Source organism: Neoarius graeffei, chromosome 6 (assembly GCF_027579695.1).
Source record: "Neoarius graeffei isolate fNeoGra1 chromosome 6, fNeoGra1.pri, whole genome shotgun sequence".
In the NCBI taxonomy this organism is placed as follows: Eukaryota; Metazoa; Chordata; class Actinopteri; order Siluriformes; family Ariidae; genus Neoarius; species Neoarius graeffei.
Window position 1 is genome coordinate 67,965,967 of NC_083574.1, and position 18,404 is coordinate 67,984,370.

The 18,404-nt window shown below is 41.3% G+C and overlaps 1 protein-coding gene across 1 annotated transcript in view; it reads left to right on the forward strand.

The window, feature by feature from the left end:
* The window catches only part of LOC132888311 (reelin-like), a 1,389,809-nt gene that overhangs the window by 398,811 nt on the left and 972,594 nt on the right, over positions 1–18,404 (forward strand).

Here is an 18,404-nt window from a genome sequence, read left to right on the forward strand (position 1 = left end):
TAAGGGTTTCATACGAAAGGGGTGACTACTTATGCACACTCCAGATTTCTTTTTTTTTTCATTTTAATTATTGTTTGTATCACAATTTAAAAAAAAGTGCACCTTTAAACTTGTAGGCATGTTGTGTAAATCAAATGGTGCTATCTCTCCAAAAATCCACTTTAATTCTATCTTGTAATAATCTTGGAAGCAATACCCAGCTGTTAAACTGCTAAAGAGAGAATGTTGGAAGAATGAAAGAAAATGGCGCAAATCTAAACTTCACATCCATTATCAAATCCATAAAGAGATGCTTTGTAAATATAATTATGAAATTGGTAAAGCAAGACAGTCTTTCTTCTCCAACATCATCAACAGGAATATGAACAATGCCCGTGTGCTATTTTCAACAGTAGAGAAGCTAACTAATCCCCCACCACAATTAGCACCTGAATGTCATTATCTTTACATGTTTTAAACTTTACTTAACTTTTACAGTCTTTGCATGTTTTAAATTTTACTTAACTTTTATTCCATTTTATTCTGCTGTTTTTTACTGAACTTTTACTTCATTTTATTACTTTATTTCTGCTTAATTCTCATATTTTTATTTTTCTCTCTTCTTCCCCCTTTATTTTATGTAATTTTATTTTTTATTGTTTACTGTTTTGCCTTTACCTCTGGAAAGCACATTGAACTGCCACTGTGTATGAAATGTGCTATATAAATAAACTTGCCTTGCCTAATGCAACAAAACAGGACAAACACCAAGGGGGATGAATACTTTTGCAAGGCACTGTATATCCACTTCTTTTGAGTCTACTTCTTGGTTTTAATAACTTGCTTGTTTGCTGTACACAAACATGACAATAAAGTTCTTGTGTTAATCGATCAGACTCCACTGTTGGATCATTAATCCCTTTTGACTGAGAATGCTCTGCATGCATGGTTTGGTTTCTGGCACATCCATACAGTTTAAAATACAATACCGACAATTAAAACAGTTTGTTTTATTGCATTTATTTTATTCCTGGGCTCCCATCTGTAACAGTTGGGATACCCGCAGTTTCTTCAAGAGCAGAAAAAGGAACATAATGGACAAGGAGTATAACAGGAACAAATGCAAGAACATTGTCATTCCCTACATTTCTGGTCTATCTGAGAAACTCAGGAGGATCTTCTACAAACACAACATTCCGGTACATTTCAGACCCAGTAACACCCTGAAGCAGAAACTGGTCCACCCTAAGGACAGAATAGCCAGACACAAACAGGACAACGTAGTGTATGCAATTCAGTGCACTGAGGAATGCACAGACTCGTATATTGGGGAAACAAAACAACCGTTTCACAGGCGTATGGCTCAACACAGGAGAGCCAGTTGTTTTCAACCTGGAACGGCCATCACTGAACAGAGATGGGGGTCAAAGACATCATTTATCAGCCACCTACAATGCAGTCCTTGGCACACTTCCCAGACAACTGAATGCACACCAAAACCCAGCTGTTTTCAGTGACTCACAGGAGGACAGAGAGAATCAGCATTCCATTGATCACCTTAACGGGCAATCCATTGATCACCCTAACGACTCTCGAGGCCGTTCACATCCAGCCCCCAGTTACCCACACCAACAGGATGACTCAACGACACCTTAGATGAGCTTTTCATCCACGAAAGGATACATACCTGATACTCCCTACTAGTCAGACAGAACTGAAGAAGCCTTTCGGATGAGAGGTGAAACGTCTTCAAGAATCTTCAAGTAAGTCCAGTTGCTCTCTTTTACCACCCACAGTTACCCATGGCTTGTTATTAGGGTAACACCGTACAGTCTTAGCGGGGGAGACCACGTCTGCACAGAAGTTAAGGTAATCCGTCAGACAGTGTGTCAGCCCCTCTATGTCCTCACAGTGTGGGCTAAGCAGCACATCCCAGTCCGTGATGTCATAACAGTCCCTGAGGGCATCTTCCATTTCAGGGGACCACCTCCTGATGGAGCTAGTTGTTGCAGGCTGTCTTTGAACCAGGGAGGTGTACTTCGGCTGTAGACGAACCAGGTTGTGGTCAGACTTCCCTAGTGGGGGGAGGGGTGTGACTCTGTATGCATCCCTCACATTAGCATACAGCAAGTCAATTGTCCTGTTGTTCCTTGTTGGACAATCTACAGCCTGGTAAAAAGCAGCCAAAGTAGAGTCCAAAGTAGCATGATTAAAGTCCCCAGAAACGATGATAAATGCCTCAGGGTGCTGTGTCTGCAGCCTTGCTGTGACAGAGTGAATCCTCTCACATGCAGCAGCTGCGTCTGCCCTCGGAGGGATGTAAACACAGATGGTGATCATGTGACTGAACTCCCTCAGCAGATAATATGGCTGCAGGCTAATGGCTAGCAGCTCCAAGTCCGGGCAACATAAAACTGTCTTTACGGAGATATGTCCCGGGTTACATCAGTGGTTGTTAACATAAATGATGAGTCCCCCACCTTTGCTTTTCCCGCATGTGTTAGTGTCTCTGTCGGCTCTCACAGCACTGAATTCCTGCAGGCCCACGTTAGCATCTGGTACAAGGTGTGTTAGCCATATCTCCGTAAAGATAAATAAGCTTCTCTCCCAGAAAATCCGCTGGCTGTTCAGAGCGGAAAGCTCGTCGACTTTATTTGGCAGTGAGTTCACATTCCCCATGATAGCGGAGGGAATGGATGGTTTGTAGCGCCGCCGGTAGTCCGCTAGCCTAGCCTTTAGCTTAGCCCCGGCTTTACAGCCCCTGGGTTTCCTCCTCAGCTTGGCTGGGAAGGGGTGTCGTATCCTAGCTCGTCCCATTGTTTTCAGGGCCAGCAGCTCCTCTCTCGAATAAGTGAGAAAACTGGCTCCTGGTTGCATGTTAAAGTTAAATATATCCATGTTATATAGTAAAACACACTATGTCTTCGTAAGAAGAGCAGAAAAGTAAAAAAGGTGGAAAAAAGAGGTTTAAAGAGCTAAAAACGACAGAGCTACTGGAGAGGCAGCCATCTCACACAGCGACCATACGTGATATGAGCATATCTCTGCAACCATAACATATATCTCATCTCATTATCTGTAGCCGCTTTTTTTTTTATTACAAAACTTAATAATCTTATGGTGTCCCTTTACAGAGAGCTGATTTTAAGGTGAATTGAACCTGTTTGAAATTTTAAGGTAAAGGCCCTACAATAGTCACGGAATTGGCATGAAGGAAAAGGCCATTGCAAGATTATTTTATTATTTATAATTTATCACTCTGTGATAAACTTCCCTGTGTATTTCTGAATCTTGTCATTGCCTTTTTGTCCACTGAAACACGTGCGATGTTATATTGCATCTAAAAACATGATTTCAGTATCAAATGAATGGACACGCTGTCCTGTTAGCTCTCTCAACTCACTCATTGGTTGTTTTTTTTTCTTCTGTATTTACAGGCTCTGAAAGAGATTCTCTCACAACATAAGCAAAATGTCCGCTGTTCAATTAATACTCTATCTTCAGGTAGCTACTCGTAACACATCATATCCATCTTCCATCAAATACTGCCTAAAAACAAAATAAACTGTCTAAACAACCACTCTCTTCTCCTCTCAGTATTTCATCCGAATGTGCTATAGCCAAAACAGCCAAAGCATTTGTGTCTACTGTAGTACAAATAGCAGCTCCTCCTTCTTCAAATACTGCATCAGGCACAAACAGAAACAGCCTTTCCACACTCTCCTTGAACTACAGCATCGGAATTTTAGTAAAAAATAAATAACGGTGATTGCGCGCTGACCACCCCTCTGCCAAATGCGCGCGGGTGCATCCCCCCCACCCCACACCTTAACGTTGTAGCACAAAATAAAAAGGGTTGACATGGTACTAACTGATACTGTTAGAACCAGAAAAGGTTGTAGTTTTCTGAGCAACTTAGTTTTGGTAGTGAACCCTTATCGCTGCTGTGCACTCGCTGCACACAATGCTGATGGCACAATGTGGCAACCGCTCCTGTCGGCACTGAAAGTACCTAATTACTGCCATTATTTAGCCTTGCATAAAACTTCAGAACTTCCATCAGTTAAAAGGATAAAAGACTAAGGACAAGTAATAAATTCAAGCAACAGGCTAAACATAAGCTTGACACTTACTGTGTGGTGAGCTCTTTGAGATGGCACTTTTGACTTTTGTTTCCAGATCGTAGGAACTGCTCCGCGTATCAGATGTTGCTCCAATCTTTCTATGTGAATCTGCCTCACAAATTTATTTTTTTCAAAATGTATGGATCAGACCAAACCATCCTGTCGGCTTGAAGTTATCTCTCTTTATCTGTACAAATTAAACCCATTCATTCTGTAAGTGTCTTGCCGACTTTGGGCTCTTGCTGGGTTTCACGTGATGTCGCATCCGCCTCATTAGTTATTCAAAACTTTAGCTGGTGGTCCACCAAAGCCCAGTTGACACAGCTTCTGTATGGAGAAGGTGCATTGCTTGCATGAAAAATGCCTTACGCTTGCAATGTTTTAGGTTGTTTGAATCGATCAAACCGTGAAACTGAAAAGTTTCTTCAGGGTTCCCCGTGAGCTAATAAAAAAGGGTGAATGAACACAGCATTTCACAAAAAGATGTTGAGAAAGGTGGCTTTTGAACCTCTCACTGAAATCGAATGGAGCCGAGTCAAAACATGCTCAAGTTTGCAGCGATCACTTGATGAAAGGTTTGTATATCCCTCTCAGCTATGTCGTTAGTGTTTTCCAAATACTTTTCTAGCTATGTGTCATTATTTTACGGTACTTTTTTTTTTAGTCACAAAGCGCTAAAGTCCCCAGCTGTTTCTTTGTTTACTCATCACAAAGTCCATATGCATGAAGGTCATGACAAAATTCTTACCCAGCCATACAGTTACAATGTGCCATGATCACTTCTCCGTCTTGTTTAACTAAGATCCGGGTCTTTTAAAGAGGTTTCTGATTATCTTTGTGAATGATTTACCTGAGAGATAAGAGCGAACACAAGTGAGAATCAAGCGAAATGTTGTTTGTTTACACTTCAACTTGCAGCACTTCGTTGTGAAGACGCGAATGAAAAAAAAACATACTTACATGGGCAAAAACAATACAGGATTCATTCGGCAGCGACTTGATACCGAGGTCCTTTACCCAGCTACATAGAAAAAAGTTGTAAGCCTCCATACTCTTTCACGCTTTTATCTGTTTTTCAGTGTAGAAGGACGTCTGCAACACCAGATAGTTTGAGATGTCAGGGAACTCGACTGAAGGGTAGTTTTTGAGATCGTATGACAAATCCTTCTTTCCCAGACTGTAGGGGTCGATTCCATTACACAGAGCAATCTTCTGAACATATCTAAAGTGAGCAGTGGCTTCTAGATTACGAGTATGCTGTGATAAGTTATCACTAGTTGTTTACATTAGGGAGCCATTTAGACCCCCAACTGTTTCACTTCTGGTAAAACTGCGAAGAAAAGTCACGTGACTGAAACCCAGCAATAATGGATTGAAATTCTGCTTTTTTTTTTTAATCAGCTACACTTGAACAGCCTTGAAGGACATACCTATTTGGAGTCATACTTTGGTTTTAGTTTTGTTGTGGAATAAAAAAAAAATTGTTAAAAACTTGCTACACTTTGCAAAGCAGACAAAGCCAGAAATGCCACGAACTTTCAAGCGTTGTGCATGAGACGTCACTTCCTTTGAATTAACAGTAACCTACCAGGAATGCATTTGTGAAATGGTGGACTCAAAGAGCCAAACTTTACCAACTAAATAAGACATGTTCCCGGTCTTGTATTAAAATATAATTTAGACAGTAAACTATTTAACATGTCTAGTTTTACAAGGTATAATTTCCAGGGGTGATGTCATTTTCGCAAGACTAACACTTTAATTAGGGCCCGAGCACCGAACGGTGTGAAGACCCTATTGTTTTTCGAAGGATTATTAGGGCCCGAGAACCGTTCAGTGCGAGACCCTATTGTTTTTCGAAGGATTATTAGGGCCCAAAAACCATTCGGTGCGAGACCCTATTGATTTTTGAAGGATTATTATTATTATTATTATTATTATGCCGCGTTTGGCCTTATTTGAGGCATTTCCCATGCACGAAAACTCATGAAATTTGATACACACATCAATCATTGTCACCACTACTCAGCCACAAACATTTGGCCCCGGGCATGGCCCAGGGACTTCATAGCGCCCCTTTTCCCATTTCCCATTGAAATGAATGGGTAGAACTTTGGAATGATGATGTCATAAGGCCATTTGGAGTGAAATTACACATGGTCATTTTTAACGTACTCCTCCTAGACGGTTCATCAAATTCATGTTAAACTTGGCAAACAGGATGCAAAGATATTGCTGAAGTTGAATTGCGAAGGGATTTTTGATAGGTTGTAATATGTTGAAATATTATAACATATAATATGCCAAGGCGGCACGGTAGTGTAGTGGTTAGCGCTGTCGCCTCACAGCAAGAAGGTCTGGGTTCAAGCCCCGTGGCCGGCGAGGGCCTTTCTGTTCGGAGTTTGCATGTTCTCCCCGTGTCCGTGTGGGTTTCCTTCAGGTGCTCCGGTTTCCCCCACAGTCCAAAGACATGCAGGTTAGGTTAACTGGTGACTCTAAAGTGACTGTAGGTGTGAATGGTTGTCTGTGTCTATGTGTCAGCCCTGTGATGACCTGGCGACTTGTCCAGGGTGTACCCCGCCTTTTGCCTGTAGTCAGCTGGGATAGGCTCCAGCTTGCCTGCGACCCTGTAGAACAGAATAAAGCGGCGAGAGATGATAAGATGAGATAATATGCCAAAATATTGCTGAATGTTGAACTTGATATCTTGTAATCTGATTCTGATACTCTTTAGCTGTTATGGGCCTGTCTGGTATAGCACCACCAACTGGCCAAGGAAAGAATAGGGTTTTGAATATGTGTGTTTTGACACGTGATGAATTTTGACATGCTCCTCCTAGACGGTTCATAAGATTCATGTGAAATTTGTTATACGTGATGTCAAGATGTCACTGATATTAAATTGCAAAGGGATTTTTGATATCTTGTAATATGTTGAAATGGCCTTATGATTTTAATATCTTGCCACATAAACAGGAAACGTGCCAGAAAGCCACAGTGCATTGACTGTATGGTCGGACACTTCTTACTTCAATAGATATTATGATTATTATGATAACCTGATGCCCAATGGGCCTGCCTGTTATAGCGCCACCACCTGGCCAAGCAGGAAATGTGCCAGAAATTGGCAATGCCTTAACTGATTGAGCTGACACTTTACAAAATATTGTGTATTATGATTGTGATGATATTCACATGTGTAATTCAGATGCCTAGCACAGCGCCACCATCTGGCCAAGCAAGAAATGGGGGAAAAATGTTCAATTCATTGATGGATTGATCTGAAACTTTACAAAATATTGGATATTGTGAGTCTGATAATACTATATACAATTCTGTGCATACTCATACACACACAGTCATATGCATATTTATGCATACACACATACACTCACAAGTATTCACTCACATGCACATGCAACATCTATGAGCACACTCTCTCTTTCACACACACTCTCCCTCTGACAAACAGACACACGCGCACACACAATAATAGCGGCGCTCCAGCAGAGCACCATACCTAAGAAAAAATGGTAAACTCATCGAGTTGATTTTTTGTGGTTTGTCCATACATGTACCACCAGTCATACACACCGCCTAGTGGTCAGTGTTAGTAATTACCAGTCATACACACCGTCTAGTGGCCAGTGTTAGTAATTACCAGTTATACACACCACCTAGTGGCCAGTGTTAGTAATTACCAGTCATACACACCGCCTACACGGTGGTGTAGTGGTTAGCGCTGTCGCCTCACAGCAAGAAGGTCCTGGGTTCGAGCCCCGGGGCCGGCGAGGGCCTTTCTGTGCAGAGTTTGCATGTTCTCCCCGTGTCCGCGTGGGTTTCCTCCGGGTGCTCCGGTTTCCCCCACAGTCCAAAGACATGCAGGTTAGGTTAACTGGTGACTCTAAATTGACCGTAGGTATGAATGTGAGTGTGAATGGTTGTCTGTGTCTATGTGTCAGCCCTGTGATGACCTGGCGACTTGTCCAGGGTGTACCCCGCCTTTTGCCCGTAGTCAGCTGGGATAGGCTCCAGCTTGCCTGCGACCCTGTAGAAGGATAAAGCGGCTAGAGATAATGAGATGAGACACACCGCCTAGTGGCCAGTGTTAGTAATTACCAGTCATACACACCACCTAGTGGCCAGTGCTAGCCAGTAAAGAAATAAAACAAAAGAGACTGGCTAGGATATAAGAAAATTCTACAACCCAGAAACAGATGGGAGCTCTGCTTTTAGGCAGTGCCTAAATGTATATATTAGTGACCTGCTATCATTGTGCATTTTGTTGCAGACATATAAAAACTCTGCTTGTACACACACTGCAGACACAGGAAAGCTAAGATGACTTAAGATTACAGTGTGAGATAGAGATAAGGAGGAGACACATGTATAGTTTTGTACATATATAAATGTACATTTTCACACCACATAAACACACACACACACTTACAGTCTTTTGTCTATCTCTCATCCGTCAAGCAGTCATGGCATTTGCAACATGCACATCACCTTTGAACATTTGATGACTATATGACGTGACTGTTTTGTTGGGTGGCGGGATGTCCTGGGTTGCTGAACCACACGTGCAAGGGCCCATCAAGGCCGCTCGCAGCTTTAATTTTCTTATTTGGAATTGCAGGGGTATCAATAACCCAGTTAAACGCAGCAAGGTGCTCCATCATCTTCCTCCAAGAAATTCATCTTAAAGTATCACAACACTTAAGTCTCAGGTGCAGATGGGTGGGTCAGATGTTCCCTTCCTCCTTTCAAAGTAAGGCAAGAGAGGTGGCTACTTTACTTCACAGATAAGTACCTTTTGCATGCTCTAATGTGATTGCTGATCCCAGTGGTAGATATGTTATTGTTAGTGGTAAGTTGTTCAATACTAAGGTACTCTTTGTGAATATCTATGCTCCTAACTGGGACAGCAGCGATTTTTTCAAAATCTGTTTTTTTCTACACTCCCCAATATATCTTCCCATTTGCTCATTTTAGGGGGTGACTTTAACTGTAGAAGAAAGAAGAAGAAGAAACCTTTATTCATCACATGCACACTTCAAGCACAGTGAAATTCATCCTCTGCATTTAACCCATCTGAAGCAGTAAACACACGCATACACTCAGAGCAGTGGGCAGCCACACCAGAGCGCCCAGGGAGCAGTCAGGGGTCAGGTACCTTGCTCAAGGGCACCTCAGTCCAAGGCCGCCCCACGTCAACCTAACTGCATGTCTTTGGATTATGGGGGAAACCGGAGCACCCGGAGGAAACCCACGCAGACACTGGGAGAACATGCAAACTCCACATAGAAAGGCCCTCGCCGGCCGCTGGGTTTGAACCCGGAACCTTCTTGCTGTGAGGTGACCATGCTAACCACTACACCACCGTGCCGCCCAACCTGTGACCTTGGCGTTATTAGCACCCTGCTCTAACCAACTGAGCTAACTGGCCAAGACCCAAATTTGGATCGATCCTCCATCAAATCTGCTACCCCTTCAGCTTCCGCCAGGGTCATGCAATCCTATATGTCCGAATTTGCAATCTGAGACCCTTGGAAAATTTTACAATCCTATGTGTCTGAATGTGCATTCTCGGATCCTTGGAAAATTTTTTAATCCATCTAAAAAAAGTATACTCCTTTTTTTCCATCAGTTCATCACACTTTTACTTGCATCGAATACTTCCTTATAGATGACAAACTTCTTCATGCTATATCTTCATGCTCCTATAACCCAATCGTTGTATCTGACCACGCTCCTGTTACTATGAATGTAGTATTTCACAGTATTGACAATATGCAATCGCCTTGGCGGCTAAACTCCCAATTGCTCAGTGATGAAAATTTTGTAAACTTTGTTTCGAATAGAATTGATTTCTTTATAGGTATGAACAAGACCCCAGACATCTCTGCAGCTGTCCTCTGGGAAACTCTGAAAGCTTATATTAGAAGTGAAATTATCTCCTACACAGTACATGCAAACAAACTTAAGAAAGATAAGCTATCTGTGCTGACATGCTGCATTTCCCAGTTAGTTCAAGTTCAAAGTGTTTATTGTCAAATGCACAGTAAGGACATGTCCTCTTGCACAATAAAATTCTTAGTTTGCTGTCCACCATGAATGCCAATTACAAATAAATAAATAGGCGGAAGAAGTAATGCAAAGTAAAAGCAATATAGTGCAAAAATAAAAAGCAAAGAAAAGCAAAAACAAACAAAAAAAACATCCAGTATAGTACAGAATAAAAGTAAATATAATGCAAAATAGGTAATGTAATACAAAAATAAGGCAATGATTAGATGTAGCAGCAGAAGGGCAGTAATGTGCAAATATGTGCAAACAATGTAACCAGATGTAAACAGTCAAGGAACAGCAGCAAAAAGGGTAGTAATGTGCAAACAAATGTAAACAGATGTAAGTTTACAGGGAGTTAGTCCATGGTTATAGACTCCTGTCAGCTGTTCTGGAGTCTGATGGCGGTGGGAAAGAAAGAGTTCTTTAGTCTGACAGTTTTACATTTCACACTTCTGTACCTCCAGCCTGAGCGTAGAAGTGTGAACAGTCCGTGCTGGGGATGGGTGGGGTCTTTGAGGATGGAGGCAGCTCTCCTGTGGACTCTGCAGTGGTAGATGCTCTGCAGAGAGGGCAGTGGAGATTTGGTGATCCTCTCAGCAGTCTTCATCACCCTCTGCAGGTGTTTGCAGTCCAAAGCTGTAGCACTACCGTACCACACAGTGATGCAGTTGGTCAGGATGTTCTCAATCACACAGCTGTAGAAGTTGCTGAGGATCTTAGGTAACATACCAAACTTCCTCAGCCTCCTCAGAAAGTACAGTCACTATTGAGCCTTCCTAACCAGCTGTGTGGTGTTAAGTGTCCATGTGAGGTCCTCACTGACGTGAACACCCAGGTATTTGAAGCTGCTCACCCTCTCCACCTCAAGCTCCCAGATGAACAATGGCCAATGAGGTCTCCTCTCAGTTAGATGACATCTATGCAGTCTCGCTTTCTCCAGATATCTATAAGGAGCATTTAGTCTTGCAAGCAGAATTTGACACTTTTCTAACAGACCAGGTTACTGACTAAACTGCTTTTTATGTCCAGGAGTACTTACTATGAGCAGAGATAAACTCAGGCTACTATCTGTCTTATTCTTAAAAAAATAAAAGACTCGCTTGATTGGTCAGTATGATGCACAATCAGCCTATTAAATGTTGATTACAAAATTCTTGCCAAGCTTCTAGCAATGCATCTTGAGACAGTTCTCCCATTAGTCATCTCTCCTGATCAAACAGGATTTATCAAGAACAGACACTCATTCTTGAATCTTCGATGATTATTTAATACCATATATAATCCATCTGACACTAATGCCTCTGAGGCTGTCAAGGTGTTCAACTGAGTGGAGTGGAGATATCCCTTGTATACTCTGAACAAATTTGGCTTTGGCTCCAGATTCATCACTTGGATAAGACTTTTATACTCATCCCCTCAGGCTTCTGTCAGGACTAATAATACTTGATCAGAATATTTCCCCTTACAGCGGCCAACACGCCAAGGCTGCGCTCTAAGTCCTCTGTTGTTTTCCCTCATCATTGAACCCCTTGCAATAGCACTCCATTCCAACCCCCTTATCAAAGGTATAGTCAGATATGGTTCTCAACATAAACTGTCCTTGTATGCTGACGACTTACTGATGTATATATCTGATCTCTCTGTCTCCGTCCCTGCTGCCATTTCCACTCTTGCATCCTTCGGCCAATTATCAGGGTACAAATTGAATCTAAGTAAAAGTGAATTGATGACACTTAATGCAGCTGCAAAAAGTTTCCCCTTACACAACTTGCCATTTAAAATCGCTCATAGTAATTTTACTTATCTTGGGGTGCATGTCACAGATAGCCTGAAAAAGCTTTCTAAATCTAACTTTGTCTCCTTTTTAACCTGTTTGAAGGAGGATTTGGAGTGATGGTCTATTTTACATCTCTCTTTAGTTGCAAGAATCAATTCAAACAAAATGAACATTCTCCCTAAACTTCTATATTTATTCCAGTGTTTATCGTTTTTTCTTCCCAAGTCATTTTTTTTAAAGATTGATGGTCTGATTATGCCTTTTGTATGAGATAGAAAAACTCCAAGGATAGGGAAACAGCTTCTGCGAGGCCTAGATCAGATATGGGCCTGGCATTACCAGACTTTAGGTTCTATTACTGGGCTGCCAATCTTAGGATTGGCCAGTATTGGTTGCAAAGTGGGGCGATGTCTCCATCCCCAATGTGGCTGGAGATGGAGACAGCCTCATCATCTGTGGCTGGAGATGGAGACAGCCTCATGGTGTCCCTGCCTTGTCTTGTTCACACCTCCATTACAGGCCCCTACTCTTCCTTCACCAAAAATGTGTGTGTTAAAACAACATTAAAGATCTGGAATCAATTTAGATGGCATTTTGGATTTCAGACAACTCCTCTCTCTGCTCCAATAGCCTCAAACCCACCAATTCCCTTCATCTATCGCTGATAGCGGGTTTTCTTTATATGGTCTAGCCTTGATATTAAAAACTTCAGAGATCTTTATATCAACAACATATTCACTACATTTGATCAACTATGAGCTAAATTTGATGTCCCCAGGCATAATTTTTTTATATATATTTACAGATCCGGAGTTATGTTCATAGCATAGATCCCAGATTTCCCACCCTTCCTGCTGAAACACAGTTTGACACTTTTCTCACCCCACTTCCTACTCTGAAAAGCATCCTGACAATTTATAGAAAAATGTGTTCTCTACAAACCATTTCATTGAATAATATTAAATCGGCATAGGAGGAGGAATTTGGCGAGGAAATACAGGATGACCCACGGAAAGAGGCAGAGGTGGAAAAACCCGGGTGCAGAAAGTAAAAACCCTGCCACATTTTTGCTCCAGCCAATTCAATGAACCAGCTGATCCTAATTACCACATCCCCTAAGCCAGGTTGATGAGCTAATTGGCAGAGGTGGGACAAAGTCACTAATGTGCAAGTCACAAGTAAGTCTCAAGTCCTACCACTCAAGTCCGAGTCAAGTCACAAGTCAAGGCACTTTTGACCAAGTCAAGTCCAAGTCCTACCCAAGCCAAGTCGAGTCCAAGTCTCATTTTTTTCCAAGTCCCTAACAAGTCACCATTTATTCTACATGCAATCAACACATTTTTGATCACAAATGTATTACCTCTCCACACTGCAGTGTATGTCCTCCTTTGCCAGTCACCTTGGATAAAAATGTCTGCTAAATGTAATGTAATGTAATGTCAATGATTCATAGAGTCAGCACAAGTAACTACAGTACACCCATTCTTTTCCATTTTAAAATGTTTTAGAGCTTGTGCCCCATGACAGTCAAAGAATCTCAGAGGAGACAATGATTAGTTAGTTAACGTTAGTAAAGCATCCTAAATTTTCAGTGAGTTTAGTTTGAGTGAGTCAGTGTACATCTGAGGCTAAGGGTGTGAGAATGAGTGAAAGTATGACCATTTCCTTAAATTTTTTATTGGAAAATTAGTGAGAAATTAAAACAAAATTCTAAACAAAACTAGTACTGGTACTGTGTAACAAAATCATTTTCTTTTCATTTCATTCATGTCATTTTTCACATAAAAATGCTTTTCATGTGCATTTTAAGACATGAAACTCAAAGTCCAAGCTAACAGATGATCTGTGTACTTTTAGAATCAAAGAATGATTTTCCTTCTGAAGTTAGGCACTGTCCCAACATACAACATGACATGCCTTTAATACAATACATCGTGACTTGAGTACGTTTGTGTGTGTGAGAGAGACCAACTAACTGACAAAAAATTCCGGAAATATCTGTTCTCCACTAATGAGAGAGGGATGTTGCATCCAATGACCAAATCTGTTAGTATTGAATTTGTGATGGCTTTTTGTTGTGGGTGGGTAGCATTGTACTGTGTATCTTTTGCAGTAAGGAATCCAGAAATGGACGGCTGCTCTGTCTCACTTGGGATGATCTTGTTCTTCAGATATTCTGCAAATCTAAACAAGAAAAAAAAAATGTAAAATTAGTAGGCCTACTTGTTTTCTGTTTTTAATCATGTAGACATTAACATGTTTTTATCATTTTCAATATCAAAGTCTGAGTTCATTTAATCTGAACATATTTGTTTATACACAGTATAATGTTTAATACAAGCCAGCCAGGATGTTCCCTTAAGCAGTTTAGCTAGACCACAATGCATTCACTAAACACTCGCTAAAATACCGGTAGCCTCAGTAAACACAGAATGTTGTGACGATGTAGCCAGAATCAGAGTCCTCTAGGGCTCTGGCCAGAATGTGAGAATGAAGCCCTGGCAACATTCTAGAGAGCCGTATAATAAAGTAGAATAAACAGTTGTGAATTTCAGAATGTTCAGCTGAATCCTCCAGATCCAAGTTGCGTGCTTTTGGCGAATTTGGTTTCTCGCCAGAGACTAATAAATGCACTGGTAAAGCCACGCTATGTAGAGGCATTGTGTGCCCTGTCGTTTGGGTAAGACTGTGGGATAATGCTTCGCATTGGAGTAGGCTACACTCCAATCTGTCGGGATGTACTGCGCTATAAAACGTCAGCTGAGCTTACATTTTACATAGCCCAAATGGCCCATTATTCACATTGCCTACATGACACCAGAGAGAGGAAGAGAATAGAATTGAATGTCTCTGATGACACGTAATCCCAGCACTAATAACACACATTGCACAGCGTCCACGACTTGGTGCAGTACGTAGCAAACAGTTAAACGCCTGGTTTAACTTACATTGCTAGTCATCTCGTCTCAGTGGTTTAAATGCCTTTCATGACAAGCACTGACTTTCCCATTGCAAAGAGCGAACTTCTGTTTTACATACTTAGTTTGCAGCCTGGGTAACTGTTTATTTGATTCACGTTTTATCCTTTGCTGTCCGGTTCTTATCATAAGTCTGTGTCGTTCTGACCAGAGCCTTTATAACAATCTTGTAAACATTCTCTGCTCTGACCAAATCACCACCTTCTGGCTATGCCTTCCCAATGTGTGTTAACTGGTAGCCTAGCCCACATAATCTAACACTAGACTGAACACAAAAGCAATCCAATAAAAAAATCTACTTCACTATTTTATATTCAGCAAAGCAAAACAAATCCTTGACAGCGTTAATATATTAACACATTCCACTTCTAGCAACCAACTAGCCTGTACAGATTCTTGCTAGCTGTAGCCTAGCTTTGTTACTTACTTTTCCTTATGCAGCCTCAGGTGATGAACGAAGTTTGATGTGGTTGACTGGCTGTCCGAAATTGTGGCTCCACATGTTCTGCACGTAGCAATGCGTTTGCCATCTGTATTGGAGTATTCTTTAAATCCAAAGGAAATTACGCGGGGAATCATGTTTTTATCCGTCCGTTCATCATTCAGCGTCATCAATGTTCAGCGTCCTCGTTGCCCATCACCGTTTGGTTTTTCATTTGAACCAGTTGAAGTGCTTGAGTGACACCTAGTGCTAGTGGATTGAGCTGCCGTAGCCTAGGACAAGGAGCTACACCGCATTCAAATAATAACGAGTGTACTTGGATTCAAAATCGAGGGGGGGAAAAAAAAGAAAATTTATACCTGATACGCCAAGTCATTGCAAGCTAAAACTGTCAAGTCCAAGTCAAGTCTCGAGTCAACAGCGTGCAAGTCCGAGTCGAGTTGCAAGTCATTCCTCATCTAGGGATTTCAAGTCTCAAGTCATCAAAATGGTGACTCGAGTCTGACTCGAGTCCAAGTCACATGACTCGAGTCCACATGTCTGATAATTGGTGAAATCACCTGTGTTGAGAGCACAGGCAGAAGGAAAACCTAAGCAGGACTTTTACTTTGTCAATCCAGTTTTTCCACCTCTGGAAAGAGGCATTCAAGGAGGTACATACCTCTTCCATCTGTGCTCAGCATGGTCTTATGCAATGCAAACTTATCAATAGGGCCCATTGGACCAAAGCAAGGATATCCTGGATCTATAATGATGTGAATTCTAACTGTGTAATATATAACCAGTCACCTGCAAATCATGTGCACATGTTTTGGGGTTGTCCATCTCTGGCTGGCTCCTGGGAAGATATTTTTGATACACTTTCAGAAATAAGCAGTACACAGATTGAACTGAGGCCCATAACAGCATTATTTGGGGTTCCTCTGACTGCACTACATCTGACCAAAATTAAAAAGGATGTGATCACCTTTGTTACTTTGTTGGCGAGACGACAAATTTTGCTCAGAGAAATCTCCTGCACCTCCATTCCATGCTATTTGGATTAAAGGCATTTTAAATTGCATCAAGCTGGAAAAATAAGCATACATTAAAGGGGTCTGTGAATAAATTTTGGGTAATGTGGACCCCTTTTTTCTCTTATGTTAAGCAACTGGCTTTCCCTGCAATTCCAAGTTTAAGGTTTTTTTTTTTAATTGTCATTCTCTTATCTCTATTCTTGGTGTATGGGGGTGAGGGCACACTGTACATTGATAGTGTAAAAACGTTAGAATGTGGACTACACTGTTCATTTGATCTGGTTGACCTGTGAAATAACTTCGTCATACTATACCATAGACGCTAAAGAAGGCAACTGGACTTGCTTGAAATTCTTGAAGGCATTTCACCTCTCATCTGAAAGGCTTCTTCAGTTCTGTCTGACTAGTGGTGAGTTCCAGGTATTTATCCTCTAGTGAACCACAAGCTCTAAGAGTCGTTGAGACCTAGACCACTAGAGGTTAAATACCTGGAACTCCCCACTAGTCAGACCTGGATGACTGAGAACCTTCACAGATATATTAGTTATACTGTGCTAGGGTTTTTTTTTCCTGTCATCTGTTTGTTTTATACTCTGTTGTCTCATTGTTCATGTTACTTCATACACCTAATGTATAATTTACAAGTGCAGCTATTTTGTAATGCAGATTATACTAAAACTCAATAAAAAGAAGTGGGGAAAAAAAGGAGCTTGAGTATGGAATTAGTTAACCCTTTGGTGCCTGCCCAAAATTCCCCTATATTTTCATCAATGCCTTTTCAAACAAAAATAGCTTAAGGTTGGACTTCAGGACATCCATTATGCTATACATCATTTTAACTAAGTGTTGTAAGACAATTCTTTTTATTGTTTTCAAGATATATTTTGTCGTAGTAACCTGGAGGAACAATATTTAAAGGGTCCAGCACCAAAGGGTTAAAGTTAAATTTCTATCATGCCTTTTAATGTCTAAAGGTCATTTTACAAGGTAAAAGAAGAAGAGAAATGTTCATGGAAGAGAGAAGTCTTCAATTGAGATTTGAAAGTAGAGAAAGAAAAGCAGTCATGGAGAAATTGAGGAAAAGAATTCCAGAATTTGGGGCAATGGCCCTGAAGGACTGGTGGAAAATTTGGTGTGTGGGACAGCAAGTAGGTTGTTGCTTGAGGACTTTAGTGAGTGAGAGGGTGTGTAGGTGGTCAGTAGTTCCCTAAAGTAGATGGAAGCAAGATTATGCAGGGCTTTGGAAGTGACAAGCAAGATTTTTAAATTTGATCAGGGACAGAAATGGTAGCCAGTGTAGCTGAGAGGATGGGGGTGATATGAGCAGAGCATTTACATGGAAATGCTAAGGTAAACTCCTCTGTGCTTTGGTTGCCTTGTCTCAGAGACAGAAGTTGCTCTGCAATTTCTTTATCTTCTGGGGAGTGGCCAAACATGTATTAAAACAGTTCCAGGAAATGGTCATATGAATTTGTGTGCTCCCCTCCCTGTGACAATACTGCTGTAGCCCAGGTTACCACCTTGTTGGTTAGCAGGTTAATAGAGTTAGCAGGTTGACTGTGCAATTTCAGTTCACTCGAGGACTTGTTTTTGACAGTCAAAATACAAAGAACACTGAAGCATGAAACCCTTCCACAGAGCAGAATCAGCAGAGCATTTTTTGGACAGACAATAAGTGAAGAAACCGCCTGAGAGGTTCCTGCTGGGGCAGCTACTGAAGGATGCACCAGTGTGATGGTTAGCTTGGTGTGGATCATGGCTATCTGCTGCTAATGCTACTTTCCAATGAGATGGTCTTGGGCTGCTAGAGCCTGTTGTCATTTCAGCATATCAGCTGTAGTCATTCTGATAGCAAAGTATTGTGGCAGAGATGGGTGCAGGTTAAAATGCTTCATTTTAGAATTTGTAGACAAGTTCAAAACATGAGGCAAGGTCATAAATGTGATTACAGGCAAGGGCCAGGCAATCAACAAACAGACTGAAGTATATATGACTAGAATTGGTAATTAGGAAATG